The sequence below is a fragment of the Balaenoptera physalus genome (assembly GCF_965194825.1).
Source record: "Balaenoptera physalus genome assembly, chromosome: 11".
NCBI lineage: Eukaryota > Metazoa > Chordata > Mammalia > Artiodactyla > Balaenopteridae > Balaenoptera > Balaenoptera physalus.
This window is the reverse complement of record NC_138896.1, coordinates 59,467,052-59,494,857: the sequence shown is the minus strand read 5'-3', so window position 1 is coordinate 59,494,857 and position 27,806 is coordinate 59,467,052. Positions and strand designations below refer to the sequence as shown.

Genomic DNA, 27,806 nt, shown 5'->3' with positions numbered 1-27,806 from the left:
CAACATCGTTCTCAATGGTGAAAAACTGAAACCATTTCCTCTGAGATCAGGAACAAGGCAAGGTTGCCCACTCTCACCACTATTATTCAGCATAGTTTTGGAAGTCCTAGCCATGGCAATCAGAGAAGAAAAAGAAATAAAAGGAACCCAAATCAGAAAAGAAGTAAAACTGTCACTGTTTGCAGATGACATGATACTATACATAGAGAATCCTAAAGATGCCACCAGAAAACTACTAGATCTAATCAACGAATTTGGTAGAGTAGCAGGATACAAAATTAATACACAGGAATCTCTTGCATTCCTATAGACTAATGATGAAAAATCTGAAAGAGAAATTAAGGAAACACTCCCATTTGCCATTGCAACAAAAAGAATAAAATACCTAGGAATAAACCTACCTAAGGAGACAAAAGACCTGCATGCAGAAAACTATAAGACACTGATGAAAGAAATTAAAGATGATACAAACAGATGGAGAGATATACCATGTTCTTGGATTAGTGGAATCAACATTGTGAAAATGACTATACTACCCAAAGCAATCTACAGATTCAATGCAATCCCTATCAAGCTACCAATGGCATTTTTCACAGAGCTAGAACAAAAATTTCACAATTTGTATGGAAACGCAAAAGACCCCAAATAGCCAAAGCAATCTTGAGAAAGAAAAATGGAGCTGGAGGAATCAGGCTGCCTGAATTCAGACTATACTACAAAGCTACAGTAATCAAGACAGTATGGTACTGGCACAAAAACAGAACTATAGTTCAATGGAACAGGATAGAAAGCCCAGAGATAAACCCATGCACATATGGTCACCTTATTTTTGATAAAGGAGGCAAGAATATACAATGGAGAAAAGACAGCCTCTTTAATAAGTGGTGCTGGGAAAGCTGGACAGCTACATGTAAAAGAACGAAATTGGAACACTCGCTAACACCATACACAAAAATAAACTCAAAATGGATTAAAGACCTAAATGTAAGGCCAGACACTATAAAACTCTTAGAGGAAATCATAGGCAGAACACTCTATGACATAAATCACAGCAAGATCCTTTTTGACCCACCTCCTAGAGAAATGGAAATAAAAACAAAAATAAACAAATGGGACCTAATGAAACTTAAAAGCTTTTGTACAGCAAAGGAAACCATAAACAAGACAAAAAGACAATCCTCAGAATGGGAGAAAATATTTGCAAATGAAGCAACTGACAAAGGATTAGCCTCCAAAATTTACAAGCAGCTCATGCAACTCAATATCAAAAAAACAAACAACCCAATCCAAAAGTGGGCAGAAGACCTAAGTAGACATTTCTCCAAAGAAGATATACAGATTGCCAACAAACACATGAAAGAATGCTCAACATCACTAATCATTAGAGAAATGCAAATCAAAACTACCATGAGGTATCACCTCTCACCAGTCAGAATGGCCATCATCAAAAAATCTGCAAACAGATGCTGGAGAGGGTGTGGAGAAACGGAAATGCTGGAGAGGGTGTGGAGAAACAGAAACCCTCTTGCACTGTTGGTGGGAATGTAAATTGGTACAGCCACTATGGAGAACCGTATGGAGGTTCCTTAAAAAACTAAAAATAGAACTACCATACGACCCAGCAATCCCACTACTGGGCATATACCCTGAGAAAACCGTAATTCAAAAAGAGTCATGTACCACAATGTTCACTGCAGCTCTATTCACAATAGCCAGGGCATGGCAGCAACCTAAATGCCCATCGACAGACGAATGGATAAAGAAGATGTGGCACATGTATACAATGGAATATTACACAGCCATAAAAAGAAACGAAACTGAGTTATTTGTAGTGAGGTGGATGGACCTAGAGTCTGTCATACAGAGTGAAGTAAGTCAGAAAGAGAAAAACAAATACCATATGCTAACACATATATATTGGATCTTAAAAAAAAAAATGTGGTTCTGAAGAACCTAGGGGCAGGACAGGAATAAAGATGCAGACGTATGGGCTTCCCTGGTGGCGCAGTGGTTGAGAGTCTGCTTGCCAATGCAGGGGACACGGGTTCGAGCCCTGGTCTGGGAGGATCCCACATGCTGCGGAGCAGCTGGGCCCGTGAGCCACAACTACTGAGCCTGCACGTCTGGAGCCTGTGCTCCGCAACAAGAGAGGCCGCGACAGTGAGAGGCCCGCACACCGCAATGAAGAATGGCCCCCGCTTGCCACAACTAGAGAAAGCCCTCGCACAGAAACGAAGACCCAACACAGCCATAAATAAATAAATAAATAAATTTTTTAAAAAAAGATGCAGACGTAGAGAATGGACTTGTGGACAGAGGGTGGAGGAAGGGTAAGCTGGGACGAAGTGAGAGAGTGGCATGGACTTACAAATATACCAAATGTAAAATAGATAGCTAGTGGGAAGCAGCCACATGGCGCAGGGAGATCAGCTAGTGCTTTGTGACCACCTAGAAGGGATAGGGAGGGTGGGAGGGAGATGCAAGAGGGAGGAGATATGGGGATATATGTATATGTATAGCTGATTCACTTTGTTATAAAGCAGAACCTAACACACCATTGTAAAGCAATTATACTCCAATAAAGATGTTTAAAAAAAAGAATGTATAGTGATGTAAATTATAATCAATTTAAGTCAGAAAGTTAGAAAACTAGAGTGATTTACTGAAACTTTTTGAGATTTGTTTCAATTTAATGAATGAATCAATTACTCAATAGCTCACCTTAAATAGAAGTATATGAATCATTAGTCTGTGTTACAAACAAAACAAGCTACAATTTTTTTATTAAGATAGAATTCCTATGCCATAAAATTCATTATATGAAAGTGTACAACTCAGTGGTGTTGAGTATATTCACATATTGTGCAACCATCCCCACTCTCTAATTCCAGAACATTTATGTCATCCCCAAATGAAACTCTATGCCTTTTAACAGTTAATCCTTGTTCCCTCTTCCCTTGCTCCCTGGCAACCACTAATCTACTTTCTATCTCTGTATTTGCCTGTCTGGACATTTCATATACATGGAATCATACAATATATGACCTTTTAAAAATAACAGCTTTACTGATACATAATTGAAATACCATAAAATTCACATATTTAAAGTGTAGAATTTAATGGTTTTTAGTACATTTACAGACATATGTAACCATCATAAAGGTTAATCTTAGAACATTTTCATCACCCCCAGAAGAGACTCTGTACCTTTTAGCTATGATCCCCCTATCCAGCTATTCCTCCCAGCCCAAACAATCAATAATCTATCTTCTGTCCCTGTAGATTTGCCTATTCTGGACATTTCATGTAAATGGCATTGTACAATATGTGATCTTTTGTGACTAGTTTCTGTCACCAACATGTTATTATCTGACTTTTTTATTATAGCCATCCTAGTGGTTTTGATTTGCATTTCCCTGATGACTAATTATGTTGAGTATCTTTTCATGTGCTTATTGGCCATTGGTATATCTTCTTTGGATGTCTATTCAGACTCATTGCCGTTTTTAAAAATGGGTTTTATGTCTTTATTATTGAGTTTTAAGAGTTCTTTATATATTCTAGATATAAATCCCTAATTAGACATATGACTTGCAAGTGTTTGCTCCCATTCTGTGGGTTGTCTTTTCACTTTCTTGGTAGTGTCATTTGAAGCATGACACTAGAAGTTTTTAATTTTGATGAAATCTATCTTTTCTTTTGTCTCTCATGCTTTTTGTGTCATATCTAAGAATCCATTGCTAAATCTGAGGTTATGAAAATTTACTACTATGTTTTCTAAGAGCATTGTAGTTACAGCTCTTACATTTAGGTCTTTGATCCATTTTGAGTTAATTTTTGTAAGTGATGTGAGATAGGGATCCAACTTCATTCTTTTGCATGTGGATGTCCAGGTGTCTCAGCACCAGTTGTTGGAAACACTATTGTTTCTCCCATTGAATAGCCTTGGCATGCTTGTCAAATTTCACTCAACCAATGATGTATATGTTTATTTCTGGGTCTCAGTTCTATTCCATTGTTCTCTATGTCTGTCCTTATGCCAACACCATACTGTCTTGGCTATGGTTTTTAAATTGGGAAGTGTGAGTCCTCCAACTTTATTCTTCTTTTTCAAGATTCTTTTGTCTATTCTGGGTCCCTTGAAATTTTATATGAATTTTAGAATCAGCTTGTCCATTTCTGCAAAAAAAGAAAAACAGAATTTTGATAGGGATTGCATTGAATCTGTAGATCAATTTGGGGAATAAAAAACAAAATTTTAAAATAACTTTACTCTAGCTTAATAGGTCATGGCAGACTGTTTGCAAAGATAGCCACAGTTATACTGTTTCCCATACCTGTGGATAGATGCTATGATATTTTAGTTCCTCCCATCAAATGGTGGAATCTATTTCCCACCACTTGAATTCAGGCTGGCCTTTTGACTTACTTTGACCAAAAAGAATGAGGTAAGAGTGACATTGTGCTAGGCTTAAAGATGCCTTGTACGGTTCTTATTCTACTACCATGTGAACAAGCCCAGGCTAGCCTGATGGAGGATGAGAAAGCACAAGGAGCAGAGACAGACCACCCAGATGAGGCTGTCCCAGACCAGCCAGCTCCCAGCCATCCTAGAAGGTATCGCAGATATGACAGGCAAGCCAGCTGAGATCACTGAAGCCTAGCCCAAATCAGCAGAACTTCCCAGTCTATCCAAAGACTCAAGAGCAATTGTTTTTAAGTTGTTATTTTAATACACTTAATTATGGTGTGATTTTTGTATATAGCAATAAATAACTGTTTATAGTAAGTCCCCTACATACGAACGAGTTCCATTCCAAGAGCACGTTCATAAGTCCAATTTGTTCGTAAGTCCAACAAAGTTCACCTAGGTACCCAACTAACACAATTGGCTATGTAGGACTGTATTGTAATAGATTTATAATACTTTTCACAAAAATAATACATAAAAAAAAAAGAAAACATTTTTAATCTTACAGTCCAGTATCTTGAAAAGTACAGTAGTACAGTACAGCAGCTGGCGTACAAGGACTGGCATCAGGTGAACAGGCAAGAAGAGCTACTGACTGGAGGAGGGAGAAGAGGTGGGAGATGGTAGAGCTGAAGGATCGTCAGCAATAGGAGATGGAGGGCAAGCTGCAATTTCACTCAATCCTGACGTTGATGGCACAGGTTATGGTTCCTTGCTGGACTCAATTCTATCTACCCTCTTGAAAAAATGATCCAGTGATGTCTGGGTAGTAGATCCTTTTTTCTCGTCATAGATGACACGGTAACACTGGATTGCATTCTGAACTGCTGCTGCAACCTTCATGTACCATTCTACGTTCGGGTCCTGTGCCTCAAAAACTAACAGTGCCTCCTCAAATAAAGAAAATCCCCTTGCCATTTCCTGCATCGTGAATCTCTCTGTTTCTTCAGTTACGTCTTCTTCCTCTTGTCTCTCTTCGTCCTTTCTCTGGGCCTCCAATTCCTGGCACTTCCTAGCTGTACCAGCTTCATCACCACTGCTTTTACACTTGCTTCCAGACACCATGGGCTTGAAATAAAGATACTACTGTACTCTATACAGTACTGTACAGTAAAGTACACAAAAGCACAACCACTTGTAGAGGATGCACACACGTGTCAATGTACGCCAGACACGAGAACTAATTTATGTGATTGGACATACGAACGCATGTTCGCACCTTTGAAAGTTCGTAACTTGAAGGATTGTACATAGGACACTTACTGTATAGGCAAATTGAAAAAATGAAGTGTCCACAAAAACATGTCCTCTTTATGGATAAACAAAATGCAGTGTATATATATATATAAATATACATATACATACACACACGCACACACAGTGGAATGTCATTCAGCCTTAAAAAGGAATGAAATTCTAATACATGCTACAACATGGATAAAACTTGAAAATGTTATGCTTAGTGAGATAAACCAGACACAAAAGAACAAACATTGTATGATTCCTCTTATATGAGCTACCTAGAATAGGCAAATTCATAGAGACAGAAAGTATAAGAGAGGTTACCAGGGGCTAGGAAATTATTGTTTATGAGTAGAGAGTTTCTATCTGGGAAGGTGAAAAAGTTCTGGAAATAGATAGTGGTGGTGGTTGTGCAACACTGTCAATGTACTTATTGCTACTGAGTTGTACACTTAAGAATGGTTGGCATTGTATAAATTTTATGTTATGTACATTTTACCACAATTTAAAAAATATGTCCTCTTTGAGTCTGAATTTTTTAAATATGTGTAGTCTACTCACTCATCTGGATGGACTCTCCAGAGTCCTTGGACAGTAAAAACCCACTTTAAACACATTAACCTTCAAAGCAGCTTTGTCAGTTCCCCTGACTGGCTCCATTCCTGGCTCTAGCTGTTTGCCCTATTACAGTGCCACCCAGCTTCTGACCCAAGGCTTCAACTTTCACTCCTTGGAATTGACAACAGGATTCCACTTGCTGGGTTTGGCTTTTGGGATTCCCCAGCACAGGACTCAAACTCTGCCTATGGTCCTTTGCATTTCTGGCACTACTGGCAACCACTTACCTGCTTCCTACAACCCCTGAACTTTGAGATGCTCCAGGTAGGCTCTTCACAGAAAATACTTACAATACTTGGGACATATTTAAAAATTACTAAATGTTTATCTGAAGTTCGAGTTTAACTAGACGTCTTGTATTTGTATTTGCTAAATTTGGCAACCCTAGCCCCAGGGCTCTGCTAAGGAGATTTGGGGGGAAAAATGCACCAGGAAAAAATATATGAATATTTTTTATTTTTATTCTCTTTCCTGGTGAAGCCATTTTTCAAAGCACTACCTATATCAGTATGTTAAGTATTTCAGCAGCCAGGTGAACAGTCACAAACCCAGATTTAAACACAAATACAATCCTGCACTCAAGAGAGAAGATAATGTAAAATGAATCTGGTAGCATTTTATCCCACAAGGATTCACTATCTCTCGATGTATTATTTTATAGCAAGCTACATTGTATGTGCATTTAACCATATAATTTTACACTATATTAATTTACACTGAAAAAGCATATTTTCTCAAATTATTTAAAAGGCATGATCCTCATATAAATAGTGAGCACATGTCAAAGTTTTATTTAACTCACTAATGAAGGAACCAGAAGACAGAGAAAATAGTTGGATAAGGATATGAGAACCCGGGGTGTAAATGTCAGTGGGAAAAGGAATGCTGAGATCAGATTGCTGAGTTAGATATGAAGCTGGTTTATCTCCTACGAAGCAATAAAACCAAAGCCTTTGGATTGTCTTCTCTACCAGATGGGGGAAAAAATCATATCTTACCAGTTTTTGCAAGTTAACATCTAACCTTACAGAGTTGTGAGACATCTAGGCCCCTAATCAGTTGCTAGCCAAAAAAGTTACACTTTCTGAGAGACATGATCTCACGTAAGTCTATTAGAAAATGCTCTAACATGATATTAAAAGGTCCCTTAATTGTCTTTTTGCATTTTGTCCAATTTCCGGATAATTTTTTTCTGTGCAACATCTACTACATTCATAACTATATTTGGTATGGAAAAATAAAGAATACAGACAAATGATATGCTTGATCCCCCTACCATTCGTCCTGAGGTGAGCCTGGGAAAGGAGATAAAAATCTACTCTTCCCTCAGTTCCTCTTTGTATGCTGGCGACTCTGTCAATGAATATGAGTCCAGTGTTTAAAGTTGTGGGTTTTTCAAACAGAAGGTCACCTAAATGCAAGCCAACTATTTCATGTGGTGCTCGTCCAGAAAAACGCAGTTTGTTCCAATACTGGTGGGAAAATTGACTAACATGTTGTCCAAAATTGGAGACTTGCTAAGGATTTCTAAGGCTAACTATTACTGTTTAAATTTTGGCATTCATGCTGGATTTAGAATCTAGACAAACCACAATAAGAGACCCTTCTGTAATATTGATTTTTTAATTGATTTTTTTTTTTTTTCTTGAGGAGGTAAGTACATACTCTACAGATCTGAGGCAGTACAATGAGTTTGTAGTAGACACCTATTGGGCCTAGATCCCTTTTTCTTGTCTAGTTCCTTGGCCGTTCTAAAGATTGATTGTGAATTGCTTAGAGCGGCCCTTTTTCTGGAGAATTGCCTTCGGCCAATAGGAACCACTTCTCCTGAGAGGATACTTCCTCCTCCTGAAGGCAGCTCACAACCAGTGACTGACTGATAAGGATACAAAAGCCTGTACCCTCTGTCAAGGCACAGTTAAAACTCCAGAGCTCCTCAAGGTGTCAGGCAGAAGCTAGACTCCAGGTAAGACACATTCTTGCTTAGCTTTTGATCCCTGCCCTATCTTGCTTCCTGCATGCCCTTTTTCCTGAAATCACATACTCAAGAATCCCTATCTATCTCTGCATCTAGGGAACCTGGCATAAGACAAGAGGATAGAGTGAATAGTAAGCTTCCTTCCTGCATCTTCCCTTCAGGCACCCAGTTCACTCATAAGAAGTAACCAGGGTTGCCATTGTTTTGGGTAAACTAACAGAAATATTAAAAAATATATATATAATATGTAAATAAAAAATAGATATATGAAATATGCATGTTTGTGGGTTTATTTTTGTTTTATATAAACAAATGGTATCATCCACTATCACTGTTTTGCCTTTTTATTTGATAATGTATCTTGGAGGTAGTTCCTAACCAGTATACACAGTGCTGTTCCATTTGTGAAAGCTGTTCAGTATTCTGTTGTATGTATCTACTGGAATTAGGAAATTGGTCTCCTAATTATGGACATGTAGGTTGTTTCCAAAGTTCAACTATTAAATAAATATATACAGCAATGCTACGGTGAATCCTTGTTTGTGTGAAATATCATAAATTATGAATATTTTTGGAGGATAATTTCCTATTAGTGGAATTTCTGGGTCAAAGGGTATATGCATGTGTATTTTGGCAGATATTGCTGAAGTGCTTTCCACAGAAGTTAAATCAGTTTCCACTACCACTGAAAATATATGGGAATGGCTGTTTCTCCAACCCTCATCAACATGATGTAGAGCCATATGTTTTATATTTGCCAATCTGACATGTAAAAAATGGTATCTTTTATAATGAATGAGATTATGCATATATTTATACATTTAAGAGCCATTTGTATTTCCTTTTCTGTGCACTATTTATGTTCTTTTCCATTTTTATATTGGATTTTGCTGTTTAATTTATAGGTACTCTATATTTAGGAAAAATTAACTCTGTGACATAGATATTTTTTCCAAGTTTATTATTTATCCTTTTCTTTTGTTTATGAAGTTTCAGTGCTATGCAGAATTCTTTGTTATTGTTGTTTTTAGGTAGTTGAATATATAAACCTGTTGTTTCATGGTTCTTGATTTTTGTGTTACTGGGCAAGTTCTTCCCTGATTCAAATGATTTTGGAAATTCTCCCACATTTTCTTCTAATACTTTTATGAATTTACCTTTTTTTTTTCATTTAATCTAATGCATCTGTAATTTGTTTTGGTTTGATCTGAGAAGAAAAAATCCAGTTCTCTTGTTTTCAGATGAATAGCCAGTAATCTCAATATAATTTATTAAATAATCCACCTTATTATTCCTATCTTATTAATAGCTATTTTAAAAAATTAATCTCGTATTTCATCAAACGCTTTTCAGCACTTGTGGAGATGATATGATTTTCCCACTTTTTCTGTAGTGAATGGTGAGTTATTGAACAATCCTCAAATTCCTGGAGTAGATACCACTCAGTGAAGTTGTGTTATTCTTTTAATGTACTCCTTGTTTGCCAATATGCAGTTCTGAATTTTTATACAAATATTCATGAGTGATATTGAGCTATAGTTTTATTTTTTGGTATTATCTTTGTGGTTATATTCACTTCATTAAAAATTTAGAAGTCTTTTCCTTCCCTACTTTAGAACATAACAGCACAGAGTTATTATTTCTTAAAGGTTTGGTAGAAGTTCAGTGAAAATATTTGTGCCAGGGTGGTTTTGGGGGAATAGCTCTTTAATATTTCCCCCCATTTTTTCTATGGTAATCAGTCTATTTATATTTTCTATCCCTTCTAAGGTCAGTTTTGGCAATCCCTCTTTTGAACCAGGTTCTCAAATTTCTTTTCTAGTGATATACACGGTAGTCTCTCCTGAATCTATTAATTTCTCCTGTATCTATATTTAATCCCCTCATATAAATTCTTATTTTATGTACTTATGATTTCACTCTGTTAACCTCAATTAAATTAAAAAACAGTTTATTAATCTTGCTTTACTTTTTGAAGAATTCGGTTTTGGATTTATTTCTCAGATCTGACACTTTTTTAAAAGTTATTAATTTTGCTTTTAGCTTTAATTCATTAATTTTTATAACACTAGGATTGTTTTCTTGTGTTTTTCTAATTTCTTGATTTGAACAATTAAGTCTTTTGTTGTCAGTTTTGCTTTTTTAAAAAATTAATGTATTAGGACTTTGCATTTTGCATGTATCTCAGATGTTTTCCTATGTGAAATTCAGTTTCAGTTTCCTCTTTGATCCAATAAATGTTTATGATTTACTGGTATAGTCTTGTTATTAATTTCTAATTTACTTGCATTAGGCACAAAATAATATGGTCAAAAACTAATGTTGCCTATATCATTCTTATTTTTTGAAATTTATTAACTTTTTTAAAAAATTAATTTATTTATTTTTGGCTGTGTTGGGTCTTCGTTTCTGTGCGAGGGCTTTCTCTAGTTGTGGCAAGCGGGGGCCACTCTTCATCGCGGTACGCGGGCCTCTCACTATTGTGGCCTCTCTTGTTGCGGAGCACAGGCTCCAGATGCGCAGGCTCAGTAGTTGTGGCTCACAGGCCTAGTTGCCCCGCGGCATGTGGGATCTTCCCAGACCAGGGCTCAAACCCGTGTCCCCTGCATTGGCAGGCAGATTCTCAACCGCTGCGCCACCAGGGAAGCCCCCTTATTAACTTTTTAAAATCACATTTTGTGAATATTTCCTGGACACGTAAAAAGAAGATGTATCTTTGGAGAGTATAAAGTTATATAAATTAGAGCTACCTAATTATGCCTTAAGATATTTGAATCCCTTGTGGAAAGACACAGGAAAAAAATATTTTTAAAAGATGGTTTTAATACTCCTTTGTTGTAAAGAGTATTGTAGAAACACTGTTCTTAGTGTTTTAGGGATAAGAGAAAATATTGTTTTAAAAATTACAGCTGTAATTTTTGCCTTTTGCTTTATAGGTTGTAAAAGCTGTAAAGAGCCTTTCAAGAGCCTTTAGTTGATACAAAATTACCAAGATTTTGTAGCATGGCTGATTTAGGAGTAGTAATGATTGATATACAGTTTTAAAATTCCATTTTCTCTGTACTAATACTCATTTATGTTAAAACTTTTGGTAAGCCTGATATATGAGGTGTTTGGGGGTAAACTAAGGAGAGACCTCTGTGAACACTTGAGGCAGTGGAGAGCTGCAACTACCTGGAGCAGTTATGATATGGGCAATAGTGACCAGCAGAAAAAGGCCTGACCTTGGTACTGAGGATTGAGACCTTAAGGTGCAATGCAATAGAGGAACTGGGTTTAAGTGTAGGTTAATTCAGGAGTGGACTTAACATACATTCTCCTGGAATATATCAGATAGCACAAAACATTGAAAAGAGAAGCTACAGCCTCCTAACCCATGGGTTGGGGCAATCTATCCAGCAGATATTTATTTTATGCCATTGTAAGTAATAAAAGCTTAGTGCTTTATTGAGGACTTGCTATGTGCCAGCCACTGGCCCTGGGCTGATGAGAGATATACATATGTGTAAAATTTTTATTTAATCCCTCACTACAATCCCATGAGACAAATGCTCATATAATCCTCATTTTAGAGAGAGGAAACAGAGACTTAAAGAATCATCCAAGGCTGATTGGTTCAAGATGGCAGAGTAGAAGGATGTGCTCTCACTCCCTCTTTTGAGAACATCGAAATCACAACTAACTGCTGAACAATCATCGACAGGAAGACACTGAAACTCACCAAAAAAGATACCCCACATCGAAAGACAAAGGAGAAGCCACAATGAGACGGTAGGAAGGGCTCAATCACAATAAAATCAAATCCCATAACCGCTGGGTGGGTGATTCACATATTGGAGAACACTTATACCACAGAAGTCCACCCACTGGAGCGAAGGTTCTGAGCCCCACGTCAGGCTTCCAAACCTGGGGGTCTGGCAATGGTAGGAGGAATTCTTAGAGAATCAGACTTTGAAGGCTAGCGGGGTTTGATTGCAGGATTCGACATGACTGCGGGAAACAGATACTCCACTCTTGGAGGGCACACACAAAGTAGTGTGCGCATCAGGACCCAGGGGAAGGAGCAGTGACCCCATAGGAGACTGAACCAGACCTACCTGCTAGTGTTGGAGGATCTCCTGCAGAGGCGGGGGGTGGCTGTGCCTCACCGTGAGGACAAGGACACTGGCAACAGAAGCTCTGGGAAGTACTCCTTGGCATGAGCCCTCCCAGAGTCCACCATTAGCCCCACCAAAGAGCCTGGGGAGGCTCAAGTGTTAGGTCGCCTCAGGCCAAACAACCAACAGGGAGGGAACCCAGCCCCACCCATCAGCAGACAAGCGGATTAAAGTTTTACTGAGCTCTGCCCACCAGAGCAACAGACAGCTCTACCCACCACCAGTCCCTCCCACTAGGAAACTTCCACAAGCCTCCTAGATAGCTTCATCCACCAGAGGGCAGACAGCAGAAGCAAGAAGAACTACAATCCTGCAGCTTGTGGAACGAAAACCACATTCACAGAAAGATAAACAAAATGAAAAGGCAGAGGACTATGAACCAGATGAAGGAACAAGATAAAACCCCAGAAAAACAACTAAATGAAGTGGAGATAGGCAATCTTCCAGAAAAGAATTCAGAATAACAATAGTGAAGATGATCCAGGACCTCGGAAAAAGAATGGAGGCAAAGATTGAGAAGATGCAAAAAATGTTTAACAAACATCTAGAAGAACTAAAGAACAAACAGAGATGACCAATACAATAACTGAAATGAAAAATACACTAGAAGGAATCAATAGCAGAATAACTGAGGCAGAAGAACGGATAAGTGACCTGGAAGACAGAATGGTGGAATTCACTGCGGTGGAATTCACTTCTGTGGAACAGAATAAAGAAAAAAGAATGAAAACAAATGAAGACAGCCTAAGAGACCTCTGGGACAACATTCACATTACAGGGGTCCCAGAAAGAGAAGAGAGAGAGAAAGGACCAGAGAAAATATTTGAAGAGATTATAGTTGAAAACATCCCTAACATGGCAAAGGAAAGAGCCACCCAAGTCCAGGAAGTGCAGAGAGTCCCATACAGGATAAACCCAAGGAGAAACACGCTGAGACACATAGTAATCAAATTGGCAAAAATTAAACACAAAGAAAAACTATTGAAAGCAGCAAGGGAAAAACGACAAATAACATACAAGGGAATGATGTATACATACAAAGTGATGAAAGGGAAGAACCTACAACCAAGATTACTCTACCCGGCAAGGATCTCATTCAGATTCGACGGAGAAATCAAAAGCTTTACAGACAAGCAAAAGCTAAGAGAATTCAGCACCACCAAACCAGCTCTACAACAAATGCTAAAGGAACTTCTCTAAGTGGGAAACACAAGAGAAGAAAAGGACCTATGAAAACAAACCCAAAACAATTAAGAAAATGGTAATAGGAACACACATATCAATAATTACCTTAAATGTAAATGGATTAAATGCTCCAACCAAAAGACACAGACTGGCTGAATGGATACAAAAACAAGACCCGTATATATGCTGTCTACAAGAGACCCACTTCAGAACTAGGAACACATACAGATTGAAAGTGAGGGGATAGAAAAAGATATTCCATACAAATGGAAATCAAAAAAAGCTGGAGTAGCAATACTCATATCAGATAAAATAGACTTTAAAATAAAGAATGTTACCAGAGACAAGGAAGGACACTACATAATGATCAAGGGATCGATCCAAGAAGAAGATATAACAATTATAAATATGTATGCACCCAACATAGAAGCGCCTCAATACATAAGGCAACTGCTAACAGTTATAAAAGAGGAAATTGACAGTAACACAGTAACAGTGGGGGACTTTAACACCTCACTTACACCAATGGACAGATCATCCAAACAGAAAATTAACAAGGAAACAGAAGCTTTAAATGACACAATAGGCCAGATAGATTTAATAGATATTTATAGGCCATTCCGTCCAAAAACAGCAGATTACACTTTATTCTCAAGTGCTCATGGAACATTCTCCAGGAGAGATCACATCTTGGGTCACAAATCAAACCTCAGTAAATTTAAGAAAATTGAAATCATATCAAGCATCTTTTCTGACCACAACGCTATGAGATTAGAAATCAATTACAGGGGAAAAAACGTAAAAATTGCAAACACATGGAGGCTAAACAATACGTTACTAAATAACCAACAGATCACAGAAGAAATCAAAGAGGAAATCAAAAAATACCTAGAGACAAATAACAATGAAAACACGACGATCCAAAACCTATGGGATGCAGCAAAAGCAGTTCTAAGAGGGAAGTTTATAGCTATACAAGCGTACCTCAAGAAACAAGAAAAATCTCAAATAAACAATCTAACCTTACACCTAAAGGAACTAGAGAAAGAAGAACAAACAAAATCCAAAGTTAGCAGAAGGAAAGAAATCATAAAGATCAGAGCGGAAATAAATGAAATACAAACAAAGAAAACAATAGCAAAGATCAATAAAACTAAAACCTGGTTCTTTGAGAAGATAAATGAGATTGATAAACCTTTAGCCAGACTCATCAAGAAAAAGAGGGAAAGGACTCAAATCAATAAAATTAGAAATGAAAAGGGAGAAGTTACGAAGGACACCACAGAAATACAAAGCATCCAGGCTTCCCTGGTGGCGCAGTGGTTGAGAATCTGCCTGCCAATGTAGGAGACATGGGTTTGAGCCCTGGTCTGGGAAGATCCCACATGCCACGGAGCAACTAAGCCCATGTGCCACAACTACTGAGCCTGCGCGTCTGGAGTCTGTGCTCCGCAACAAGAGAGGCCACGATAGTGAGAGGCCCGCGTACTGCGATGAAGAGTGGCCCCCGCTTGCCTCAACTAGAGAAAGCCCTCACACAGAAATGAAGACCCAACACAGCCATAAATAAATAAATAAATAAATAAATAAATAAATAAATATAAAAAAGATTAGAAACAGGGAGACAGATTAGAGTTTAAAAAAAAAAAAAGAAATACAAAGCATCCTAAGAGACTACTACAAGCAACTCTATGCCAATAAAATGGACAACCTGGTAGAGGTGGACAAGTTCTTAGAAAGGTATAACCTTCCAAGACTGAACAAGGAAGAAATAGAAAATATGAACAGACCAATCACAAGTAATGAAATAGAAACTGTCATTAAAAATCTTCCAACAAACAAAAGTCCAGGACCAGATGGCTTCACAGGTGAATTCTATCAAACATTTAGAGAAGAGCTAACACCTATCCTTCTCAAACTCTTCCAAAAAATTGCCGATGAAGGAAAACTCCCAAACTCATTCTATGAGGCCACCATCACCCTGATACAGAAACCAGACAAAGATACTACAAAAAAGGAAAATTACAGACCAATATCACTGATGAATATAAAGGCAAAAATCCTCAACAAAATACTAGCAAACAGAATCCATCAACACATTAAAAGGATCATACACCATGATTAAGTGGAATTTATCCCAGAGATGCAAGGATTCTTCAATATACAAAAAACAATCAATGTGATACACCATATTAACAAATTGAAGGATAAAAACCATATGATCATCTCAATAGATGCAGAAGAAGCTTTTGACAAAACTCAACACCCATTTATGATAAAAACTCTCCAGAAAGTAGGCATAGAGGGAACCTACTTCAACATAATAAAGGCCATATATGACAAACCCACAGCAAACATCATTCTCAATGGTGAAAAACTGAAAGCATCTCCTCTAAGATCAGGAACAAGACAAGGATGTCCACTCTCACCACTATTATTCAACATAGTTTTGGAAGTCCTAGCCATGGCAATCAGAGAAGAAAAAGAAAAAAAAGGAATACAAATTGGAAAAGAAGAAGTAAAAGTGTCACTGTTTGCAGATGACATGATACTATACATAGAGAATCCTAAAGATGCCACCAGAAAACTACTAGAGCTAATCAATGAATTTGGTAAAGTTGCAGGATACAAAATTAATGCACAGAAATCTCTTGCATTCCTATACACTAATGATGAAAAATCTGAAAGAGAAATTAAGGAAACACTCCCATTTACCATTGCAACAAAAAGAATAAAATACCTAGGAATAAACCTACCTAGGGAGACAAAAGACCTGTATGCAGAAAACTATAAGACACTGATGAAAGAAATCAAAAATGATACCGACAGATCGAGAGATAGACCATGTTCTTGGATTGGAAGAATCAGTATTGTGAAAATGACTATACTACCCAAAGCAATCTACAGATTCAATGCAATCCCTATCAAACTACCAATGGCATTTTTTACAGAACTAGAACAAAACATCTTAAAATTTGTATGGAGACACAAAAGACCCCGAATAGCCAAAGCAGTCTTGATGGAAAAAAACACAGCTGGAGGAATCCGACTCCCTGACTTCAGACTATACTACAAAGCTACAGTAATCAAGACAATATGGTACTGGCACAAAAACAGAACTATAGTTCAATGGAACAGGATAGAAAGCCCAGAGATAAACCCACGCACATATGGTCAACCAATCTATGACAAAGGAGGCAAGGATATACAACGGAGATAAGACAGTCTCTTCAATAAGTGGTGCTGGGAAAACTGGATAGCTACATGTAAAAGAATGAAATTAGAACACTCCCTAACACCATACACAAAAAGAAACTCAAAATGGATTAGAGACCTAAATGTAAGACTGGATACTATAAAATTCTTAGAGGAAAACATAGGAAGAACACTCTTTGACATAAATCACAGCAAGATATTTTTTGATCCACCTCCTAGAGTAATGGAAATAAAAGCAAAAATAAACATATGGGACCTAATGAAACTTCAAAGCTTTTGCACAGCAAAGGAAACCATAAACAAGACAAAAAGACAACCCTCAGAATGGGAGAAAATATTTGCAAACGAATCAATGGACAAAGGATTAATCTACAAAATATATAAACAGCTCATGCAGCTCAATATTAAAAAAACAAACAACCCAATCCAAAAATGGGCAGAAGACCTAAATAGACATTTCTCCAAAGAAGACATACAGATGGCCAAGAAGCACATGAAAAGCTGCTCAACATCACTAATTATTAGAGAAATGCAAGTCAAAACTACAATGAGATATCACCTCACACCAGTTAGAATGGGCACCATCAGAAAATCTACAAACAACAAATGCTGGAGAAGGTGTGGAGAAAAGGGAACCCTCTTGCACTGCTGGTGGGAATGTAAATTGATACAGCCACTTTGGAGAACAGTATGGAGGTTGCTTAAAAAAGTAAAAATAGAATTACCATATGATCCAACAATCCCACTACTGGGCATATACCCAGAGAAAACCATAATTCAAAAAGACACACGTGGGGGCTTCCCAGGTGGCACAGTGGTTGAGAGTTGGCCTGCCAATGCAGGGGACATGGGTTCGAGCCCTGGTCTGGGAAGATCCCACATGCCACGGAGCAACTAGGCCCTTGAGCCACAATTACTGAGCCTGTGCGTCTGGAGCTTGTGCTCCGCAACAAGAGAGGCTGCGATAGTGAGAGGCCCGCGCACCACGATGAAGAGTGGCCCCCACTTGCCGTAACTAGAGAAAGCCCTCGCACAGAAATGAAGACCCAACACAGCCATAAATTAAAAAAAAAAAAAAAAAAAAAAAGGGCAACTGGCTCTTCTTTCTATATTAAAAAAAAAAAAAAAAGACACACGCACCCCAATGTTCATTACAGCACTATTTACAATAGCCAGGTCATGGAAGCAACCTAAATGCCCATCGACAGACGAATGGATAAAGAAGAGTGGTACATATATACAATGGAATATTATTCAGCCATAAAAAGGAACGAAATTGGTCATTTGTTGAGACATGGATGGATCTAAGAGTGTCATACAGAGTGAAGTAAGTCAGAAAGACAAAAACAAATATCATATATTAACGCATGTATGTGGAACCTAGAAAAATGGTACAGATGAACCAGTTTGCAGGGCAGAAGTTGAGACAGAGATGTAGAGAACAAACGTATGGATACCAAGGGGGGAAAGGGGTGGTGGTGGGGGTGGTGGTGTGATGAACTGGGAGATTGGAATTGACATGTATACACTGATGTGTATAAAATGGATGACTAATAAGAGCCTGCTGTATAAAAATATAAATTTAATTTAATTTAAAAAATAAATAAATTAAATGACAAAAAAGAGAAATTAACGTTGCTACAATACTATTAACTAATTTACAGACTATATTTGGGATTCACCTTTGTTTCTACCAGTGTTCTTTATGGAATCCAGGGTCTAATCTAGGATACCACATTGCATGATTAATTTAAGTCAGAAAAATTTTTACTTGAGCCACATGCCTGTCCTTCAGCAATATATAGCATACATATATTAATATTTCTGAATTTTCTCCCTTTCAGATGTTCTTTTATGTAAATAAATAATTATTGCTCTCTGCTTATAACTCACTGATTCTGAACATAAGCTTTGAGTGGGCATTCTCAAAATGAGTTTTGTAACATTGCAGAGGAACCTTATTTTAAAAATTCCAATTAAAACAATTTTTTTTTCAAAAAAAAATACATAAAGAATCATCCAAGATGGCACAGTTGGGATTTAAATACAAGTGATAAGATTCCCAACTGGGTCTTTTAGGTATGAAAAGTAAACTAAAGACACTTCTGGTTGTGGGAAAAATGGAATAGGCACACTTCTCCTTATTCCTTCCACTAAGTACAACAAAAAACCCTGGACGTTATATTTAAAACAAATGAAGATGGCTTTGAAAGGTGGAGCAAAGAAAACAGAATGGCTAGGGACCTCAGGACTCAAGGATTGACATGCATTGAGTTCCCTAGGTTTTCTTTTTCCCTCATATTCTCAGCTGGGTCCTGGAGAAGCTAAAACCTAGAAATGCCAACAGATGTAGATTAAAAAAAAAAAAGTCCAAGAAAACCCCATTCTTCCTAGCCAAAGGACAGGAAAGGGGCAGTCTGGCAAGACTGAAAACTTTTAGACAATAATGGCCCTACTGCAGCCAAATGCCTCAGGAAAAACTGAGGCCCCACCTCCACCCTTGTCAACAGAGGTTGAGTGGAGAGCCTAGACTTCCATCCTCACCCAGCTGGAATGAGGCCTGCTCCTCCCTGCCTCTCCCCACACTGGAGTGGTGTCAGAGAAGGCCGAGTGAGGAGCCAGGACTTTCACCTGAGTCATCCAGGTAAAAAGCCCTCCATCCTCCAAAGCTTCCGTGGAGATGATGTGGAGAGCTTGGCTTCCACTCCCACGTGGCGGTGAAAGGCAGCATCACCCTTCCTCCACTGGTGTGGTGTCCAAGGAAACCTGCTAAAACTGAAGATTTAAATAAGACAGATCTCGAAACATAATAACTAGGATGTCTGGAACTAATTTTAAAAAGAAATCCTTTTCTCACAAATCAGGAAAATCTCCACTAGAATGAGAAAAGACAAACAGATGGCAAGACCAAGATAACACAGACATTGGAACTATCCGACAGGGATTTTAAAGAGACCATCATAAAGAATGCTTCAATAAGAAATTTTGAACATCCCTGAGACAAATGAAAAAAATAGAAAATTTCAGCCAGGAAATTTCACCTGTGGGTGAGTGAACACTGAGAATATCACCAGATCCACATGATAGGACTTCCCCACAGGAAAGAGGTGGTCTGGTATCAGAGTAAGAGGAGAGGAATGCAAATGACACCCCAAAGGATAGATGCACAACAGATGTCTACCTATTATGCTTGGCACTATGAGTACAGAGGTAATAAAACACGGACACTACCTTCAAAGGGCTCATCCTCCCCAATTTTCTTTCTTTTCCTTCCTTTAACAACTTAGTAAATTGCTTTACCTCATTTGTAAGGTACTATTCCAGACTGGAGCCTTCTGATTTCTATTTTAAGGATCTTTGAGATCTGGGAGTTTCTGTTTCTGAATTATATACAAGAAAAATTCCCTATCATTTTGGGACTTTCCCATTCAACTGTGAGAACAAAAACATCTAAAATGAAAACCATTATTTGTCTACTGGGGTTGTAAGGAAAATATAACTGGTAAAACCAGAGGCTCCTTTTATTAAAAAGAAGTAATGCATGATTAAAGCAGTTCTGAGGAAAAGAATTCCAATCTAGATTCACCAATCATGGGATAGGCGTGCCTCTGACATGCCCACACATGTCCTGGGCATACCATACATGTGTACATCATTCATGCTCACTCCACCCATCCCAGGAACCTGTAGAGTCGAGGTCTTTTTCTGATACTATTAAGACTTGAATAAGGGTTGGACGAAGGGGTGAGGAGCGAGGGGGCACATATGAAACTGCAAATGCTAAGACACACTAATTTACTTGCCTCCTTCATTTTTGAGAGTAGCCATTTATAACATGACTACTCAAGGCATTTATTGAAAAGAAAAGAACTTGAAACATTGTTTGTTCTGTTCTCTTGCTTCAGGGACAGATTTGTACTTGATTTAACTACAGGCAGTAACATTCCAGGCACCTTTGGTAATTAATTGCATTGGAGCCCATCCCTACTACCCAACCCAGAACTTGGTTGGGTTGGGAACAAGATGAGGCATAAATGAATGGGAGTATTAATGAGTAATAGAGAGAAATACAGCAAGCAAACATTTTTTTTTTATGTTCTTGAAATGAGAATGGGATTCTTTAAAAAGTTATGTGATTGGATTTTCAGTTAAACATGGTGGATGAAGCACATCTATTTCTCTGCTCCATCCAGAAACCTCACCAAAATGACTGGAGTTGAGTCTATTTTTTTTATTGCAGCACTTTTTAAAAAATTCAGATATTGTTAATTTACAATGTTGTGTTAGCTTCAAGTGTACAGCAAAGTGATTCAGTTATTCTTTTTCAGATATTTTTCCATTATAGGTTATTACAAAACATTGAGTAGAGTTCCCTGTGCTATACAGTAGGTCCTTGTTGTTTATCTATTTCATATATAGTAGTGTGTATCTGCTAATCCCAAACTCCTAATTTATCCCTCCCTCCACCCCTTCCCCTTTGGTAACCATAAGTTTGTTTTCTATGTCTGTGGGTCTATTTTTGTTTTGTAAATAAGTTCATTTGTATTATTTTTTTAGATTCCACATATAAGTGATATCATATGATATTTATCTTTCTCTGAGCTGAATTTTTAACAACTTTATTGAGGTACACTTGACATACAGTTAACTACAGTTGGCTTTCTGTATCCATGGGTTCTGTATCCATGAGTTCCACATCCACAGACTCGACCAATCTGAAAGTATTCAGAAAAAAAAATTTTCTTTTCCAGAAAGTTCCAAAAAGCAAAACTTACCTGATTGCATTGGCTAGCATCTCCTGTACAATGTTGAGTAAAAGTGGTGAGAGTAAACATACTTGTTTTGTTCCTGATCTTAGGGGGAAAGCATTCAATCTTTTGCCATTAAGTATATTATATACTTCTTATATACCTTTGCCATTATATATAATTAAATATTATATTAGCTGTAGGTTTTATCAAGTTGAACAAGTTCTATTTCTACTTAGCTGGCAACTAGATCCTCTAAAAAGTTATATGTTTGGATTTCCAGCTAAACATGCTTGATTGAGCACATCCATTTCTCTACTCCTTCCTGAATCCTCACCAAAATAATCATAGATGATTTTTTTAAAAAGATATAGACTCATAAGAATAAAACATAAAAGCCAAAATATTGACAACCAAAAAAGCAGACTTAACAGCACTGAAAAAGCTGAAAGCCTACTTACCCTTCAACTGTGGGGGGAGCAGTTTAGAACAAACTTAGTCGAAGGGCAAAAACCTCAGAAAAGAATTGAACTCAGAAGGACCAAGTACTTCTGAAGGTAGGATGAGAGTGTGGGAGGATTGGCTGATTATATGTATAAAGAGCAGTTAAACACCAGTTTAGAATAAAAGGTGACTTCCCCCACCCTGTACCACCAGAAGGCTATCCTTCCTCCACTATAGCATAATATTGGAGGCTTAGATACTGGAAAAATTGAGCGAAAGAGGATCTGAGGCAGAGCTGAGAGTGCCATAGTGAGAAGGGGGGAATAAATAAAAGTCTAGATACTGAATGCAATCAACCTCTAGCATAATTTCCCTGCTGATTCCTGAAAACCAGGCTTATGCATCTGTATTAGTTTCCTAGGGCTGTTGTAGCAAAGTACTACAAATTAGGTGGTTTAAACAACATGTATTGTCCAACAGTTTAGGAGCTAGGCGTTCGAAATCAAGGTGTTGGCAGGGTCATGCTCTCCAAAGCTTCTAGGATCCTTCCTTGTCTCTTCCAGCTTCTGGTAACCCAAGGTATTCCTTGGTGCAGATGCATCACTCCAATCTCGGTCTCCATCCTCACATGGTGGTTCTCTCTTGTCTGTGTGTCACTCTGTCTCATCTTCTTATAAGGACACCATCATATTGGATTAAAGACTCACCCTACTCCAGTATGACCTCATCTAAATGAATTACATCTGCAACAACCCTATTTCCAGATAAGGTCACCTTCTGAGGTACTGGAGTTGAGGATTGCAACATATTTTGGGGGGAACACAGTTCAACCCATAACCTCAGCAGGATGTTGAAGGATTACTCTCTGGGAAAACTGACTTAGTCAAGAGGAAAAAAACCTACAGATCCTGACATTTGGTGAAGTGCCAATCAAACATCTATGTTCTTGCCTGATCACCCCCTAGTTATCTGACTCACACATACAAAGCTTCCAATAGATTTTTGTTATCCTCCTTAAATAAACATTTAAGGAAACATCCTATAATGAAATACAGAGATAAAGAAAAAGAAAGTTAAGGTAAATAGAATATGCAGGGAACAGGAAAAAATCTGTAAGAACCTTCAGGGAGATAACAGAAGAAGTTACATCTATGACACAAAACAGATTTCTTAAAAGTACAGTAAGAGGATTAGAAAGAGTTCTTAGAAATAAAAATATAACAACCAATTTTTTAAATTCAATAGATAGTTTGGAAAATAAGATAGAAAAAATTCTCCTAGAAAGTAGAACAAAAATCAAAGATATTGGAAATAGAAGAAAAAAAAAAGATACAAAAATTAGTGAGCGCAACTAATCCAAGAAGTCTAATGTGTAACAAATAGTTCTGGACAGAAAAAACAGAGCGATATAAATGAGAAATTTTTCAAAGAAATAAGTTTTATCTTATCTGGACATCAGTTTCCAGATTGCAACAGAGTGCTCAGCAAAACAAGTTACAAAGAACCATTTCCAGACACATCCACCTGAAATTTCTCCGCAATTGAAATAAATAAAGCATTATAAAGCTTCTCAACAAAAAGAATGGACTCCAGAAGATCTTCGAGCAATGCCTTCCAAAATGTAAGAGAAAATTAATTACGACATAGAATTCTATAACTGAACCACCAAAGTATGAGGGTAGAATAAATACACAGTCAGAGATGCCAGGTCTCAAATAATTTATCTTTCAGTGGAGGATGTGCTTACAAGGCAAGGGTGTAAACCAAGAAAGGGAAAATCTTGGAAACATGACACCAGGGACAGAAGAAGGGAATTCCTTAACTTATGGTGAAATGAAGTCTCATGGCTGCTGTGTAACCCACCTAGAAATGTACCACCCTAGACTAGAACAGGACAGAGGGCTCCAGGAAGGATGCCTTTAAAGAAAACAGTTGAATTGATAAACTACTAAGTGTTTATGGTCATTGGGAGGAGTTTTACCACTCTGACAAAGATTTTGAGGATGAATTAATGATGAGTGTAGAAAGTATTAAACAATCAAACAAAAAAACTGAGGCAGTTATATATTCATAGGTTGAATAAACAAAAAGTTACACAAGAAAGGAAATACAATCACAGTTTTCTTTGTGGCTCAATAGTAAACAGAAGTTACGTAGTCCATAATAAAATAAACCATAAATATTCAGCTAACCACAAATCGTGATGTAATTATACCTGGAAAATGAGATGAGAAGAAGTGGAGATGAGAGGAAGATGGGAGTGTAAGAAAAATAAGTCTTCAATTTCCATTTTGAAAAGATGGTAGCTAATGTTTAGTTTTGAAAAACAAAGAAATAACCTCATAAACTGGTAATTAGAAATATGGCAATAAATACTAAAAAACCAGCTAAGTAAGAGGTTACTCCTGGGAAGTGGAAAGCAAGAATAGGAAAAGGGGGTAGGAGGTAGCTGATTGCTGCTTCTTGCTATCAGGTTTACTGACCTATTTGACTTTTTACATTACTTATCGGTATAATTTTTTAAAATTTTTATTGTACTATAATATGTATACAGAACTATGCACATTTTACATGGAAAAGTTTGGTTTTTAAAAATCAAATTTAAAAAAGTCAAAGGAGACATACAGGCACTACAGGTGCGGTGTTAGGTATAATTCACTGTTGATGGAAACAATGAACCACTGCAAGTGTTTCTGAAGTTGAGATACCAAGAGCACTGGTCTGTGATTCTCAAGCACTTTGAGGTTTCTGAGGAAAAGTAATGTCACATTATTCATAATTTTAAGATAAAGGATTAACTGTGACTTTCTCAGAAAGCTGGTTCTTCAAAATCATTAACAGTCTTTAAGATGGCTTTTATTTATTTTTTTTTGATGTATTTTTTTCTTTATTGGCCTCTCCGCACAGCTATGGGATCTTAGTTCCCCGACCAGTGATGGAACCCAAGCCCTCAGCAGTGAAAGCGCAGAGTCCTAACCACTGGACCACCAGGGAATTCCCAAAGATAGCTTTTAGATAGTTCTTAAAGGACAACTCATTTTAGCTAAAGTTCAATTAACCAGATTAGTTTATCTCAGCCATGGTGTTTTGAGTTCTTTCTATGTGGTTTTTTACTTTTGTTAAACTTAAGAGCTTTGATGCTCTCTGTTGTGTGTTCTATATCCCCAAGTCATCTATTATATCAATCATTGAGATATGGTTCTCGGAAGCTTACAATTAGTAATGAAAATAGTAACCTAAACACAGCCACTAAGAATAACTTAGCTGTTCTAGGCCCTTGCGAACATCACTCATCTGGGCTAGGCATAAATTTAAGCTTTTAAAAGTGAGCAGTAAGTGGAAATTTCAGAGCACCAAGGGACTAATAAACTAGTCAGATATTCTGCCACTCCTTTTTCTCCACGGCAGTGCATCTCAACCTTGTCTGCACATTAGAATCACTAGTGAAGCTTTTAAAATTCCAAACCCCAGCCATACCTCAGGCCAAGTAAATCAGAATCTCTTGAAGTGAGACCCAGACATTCATATTGTTAAAACTCCCTGGGTGATTCCAATGTGCTGTGAAGTTTGGGAACTACTGCTCTATGAAAAAAAAAACCATAATGTACAACATTCAGGCACTACCTCACTGGTTTCAGTCCTTTTCTTAAATAGTCTCAGTCTTCTGCTTGTGAGATGTCCAAGCAAGATCTGATCCCCCACCTTTTTCGGGAAAGGGAGATTTCCTTCTCCGTAAGACACCTGCTTCAAAGAAGATGGTTTCTCCAACCCCGTATAAAACCTGTCTTTAGGGCAGTAAAGATTGGCAGGGATAATATCCAATCATAATTCCTTTACCCACGTGAGCTATGTTTCATAAGCAAGTCTCTCTCTGTTCTTTAACTGCAATATTAAACAAAAAGTTGGCACTTTTTTTTGAAACAACAGTTTTATTGAGATATAATTTACATACCATAAAAGGCACCCACTTAAAGTGTACAATTCAGTGGTTTGGGGTATATTTGCGGAGGTGTCACCACGACTATCTAATTTCAAAACAATGTAGCTAATAGATCTTGTTATAAACACAGGGGAAGAGATCAAAACTAGAAAAACATCATTCAAAGTTTCATTCTGAGTAACAAAATAGGAGTAAATTAAATTATCATCAAAAATCTTGGCTATCCGAGTACACCCAGAACTGTCTGTAAATGACAAAAGACTTAAAAATGACCACTGTTAAAGATTTGATGAAAGTTCATAATAATGCAGTTGACAAGAAAATTAGTTATTTCTGAGATATACATTTTAAAGTAATAACTAGGATTATTACTTATAACATTATACCAGAACATATAAGATTTTTAGAAATTTCATGTAATGTCTGAAACATTTATATTAACATATTTCCATACATATTTCCATACAAATACAAATATAAGATTTTTAGAAATTTCATATAATGTCTGAAACATTTATATTAACATATTTCCATACATATTTCCATACAAATACAAATATAAGATTTTTAGAAATTTCATGTAATGTCTGAAACATTTATATTAACATATTTCCATAGAAATAACCCAATGAAAGTTCAGTATTAGTTGTTTTGTTTGTTTGTTTTTTTATACTGCAGGTTCTTATTAGGCATCAATTTTATACACATCAGTGTATACATGTCAATCCCAATCGCCCAATTCAGCACACCACCATCCCCACCCCACCGCAGTTTTCCCCCCTTGGTGTCCATATGTCCATTCTCTACATCTGTCATTTACAGACAGTCTTTTGTCATTTACAGACAGTTCTGGGTGCACTCTGATGATTTTGCAAATATGTTCCTATAAAAGGCTTTCATCTTCAAGAAATTCATGGAAAAGACTCGGACAAGTACAGGTTTCTGGTAACTGACTGTACTGCTGAACTGAATGAATAAGCATTTTCAGATCTCTAATGAAAAACTGATGAACTCATAAAAGTGCTAACAAAAGATCAAGATGAAAAAAAAATTAATTACATGGGACTGAGTGAACTGATGAGGATGAGTATAATTTTTGTGACTTTCTGTCTGAATTAAAAAAAAAAAAATCCCACAAGGACTCAGAGGCAAAGAATATACAAATCAATTTTCACTGCAAAGTAAAGGAGCTGTTACAGTGGAGGATTACTGGACTGAATGTCAATATTATGACATAGTATGAGTGTGTTTCATGTTTGGTAATTGCAATCATTGTTGCTTTTGTTGTGGTCATCCATGTACAATGCTTGGTGTCAGTCTATTTATCTCTTGTAAAAATAAAATACAGTGTGTGTGTGTGTGGAAAAAAAAAAAAAAACTTATGGTTCACCAAATAGAAAGGGATGAGGATTGGATACATTACCATATTGGGGTTAACAGAGATATACAAACCATGTGAAATATATAATCACCAAAGACGTACGGAAGACCAGGAGAAGACTACTCAACATTGTGTCATAACCTACATGGGAAAAGGATGAGAGGAAGAATAGATACATGTATATGTGTGAAAGAACCACATCTTGCACACCTAGAACAAACCATTGTAATCAAATTTGCTGTGATAAAAAAAAAAAAAAAAGTTGGAAGCTAGCAGAGGTTGGTTCATGAGGTTTAAGGAAAGAAGCTATCTCTATAACATAAAAGTACAAGGTGAAATACTGGAAACTTACATAATAATCTAAGTCAACTATACCTCAATAACAAAATAATTGAAAAATGTAAAGTGACGCAGCAAGTGCTGATA

At 37.2% G+C, this 27,806-nt stretch overlaps 1 long non-coding RNA gene across 1 annotated transcript in view; it reads left to right on the top strand.

The window, feature by feature from the left end:
• The window catches only part of LOC309637383, an 89,498-nt gene that overhangs the window by 39,715 nt on the left and 21,977 nt on the right, over window positions 1-27,806 (top strand). The window contains exon 2 of the long non-coding RNA XR_014250505.1: window positions 4,980-6,595. This is a non-coding gene — a long non-coding RNA (uncharacterized lncRNA). The remainder of the gene's footprint in view (window positions 1-4,979; window positions 6,596-27,806) is intronic.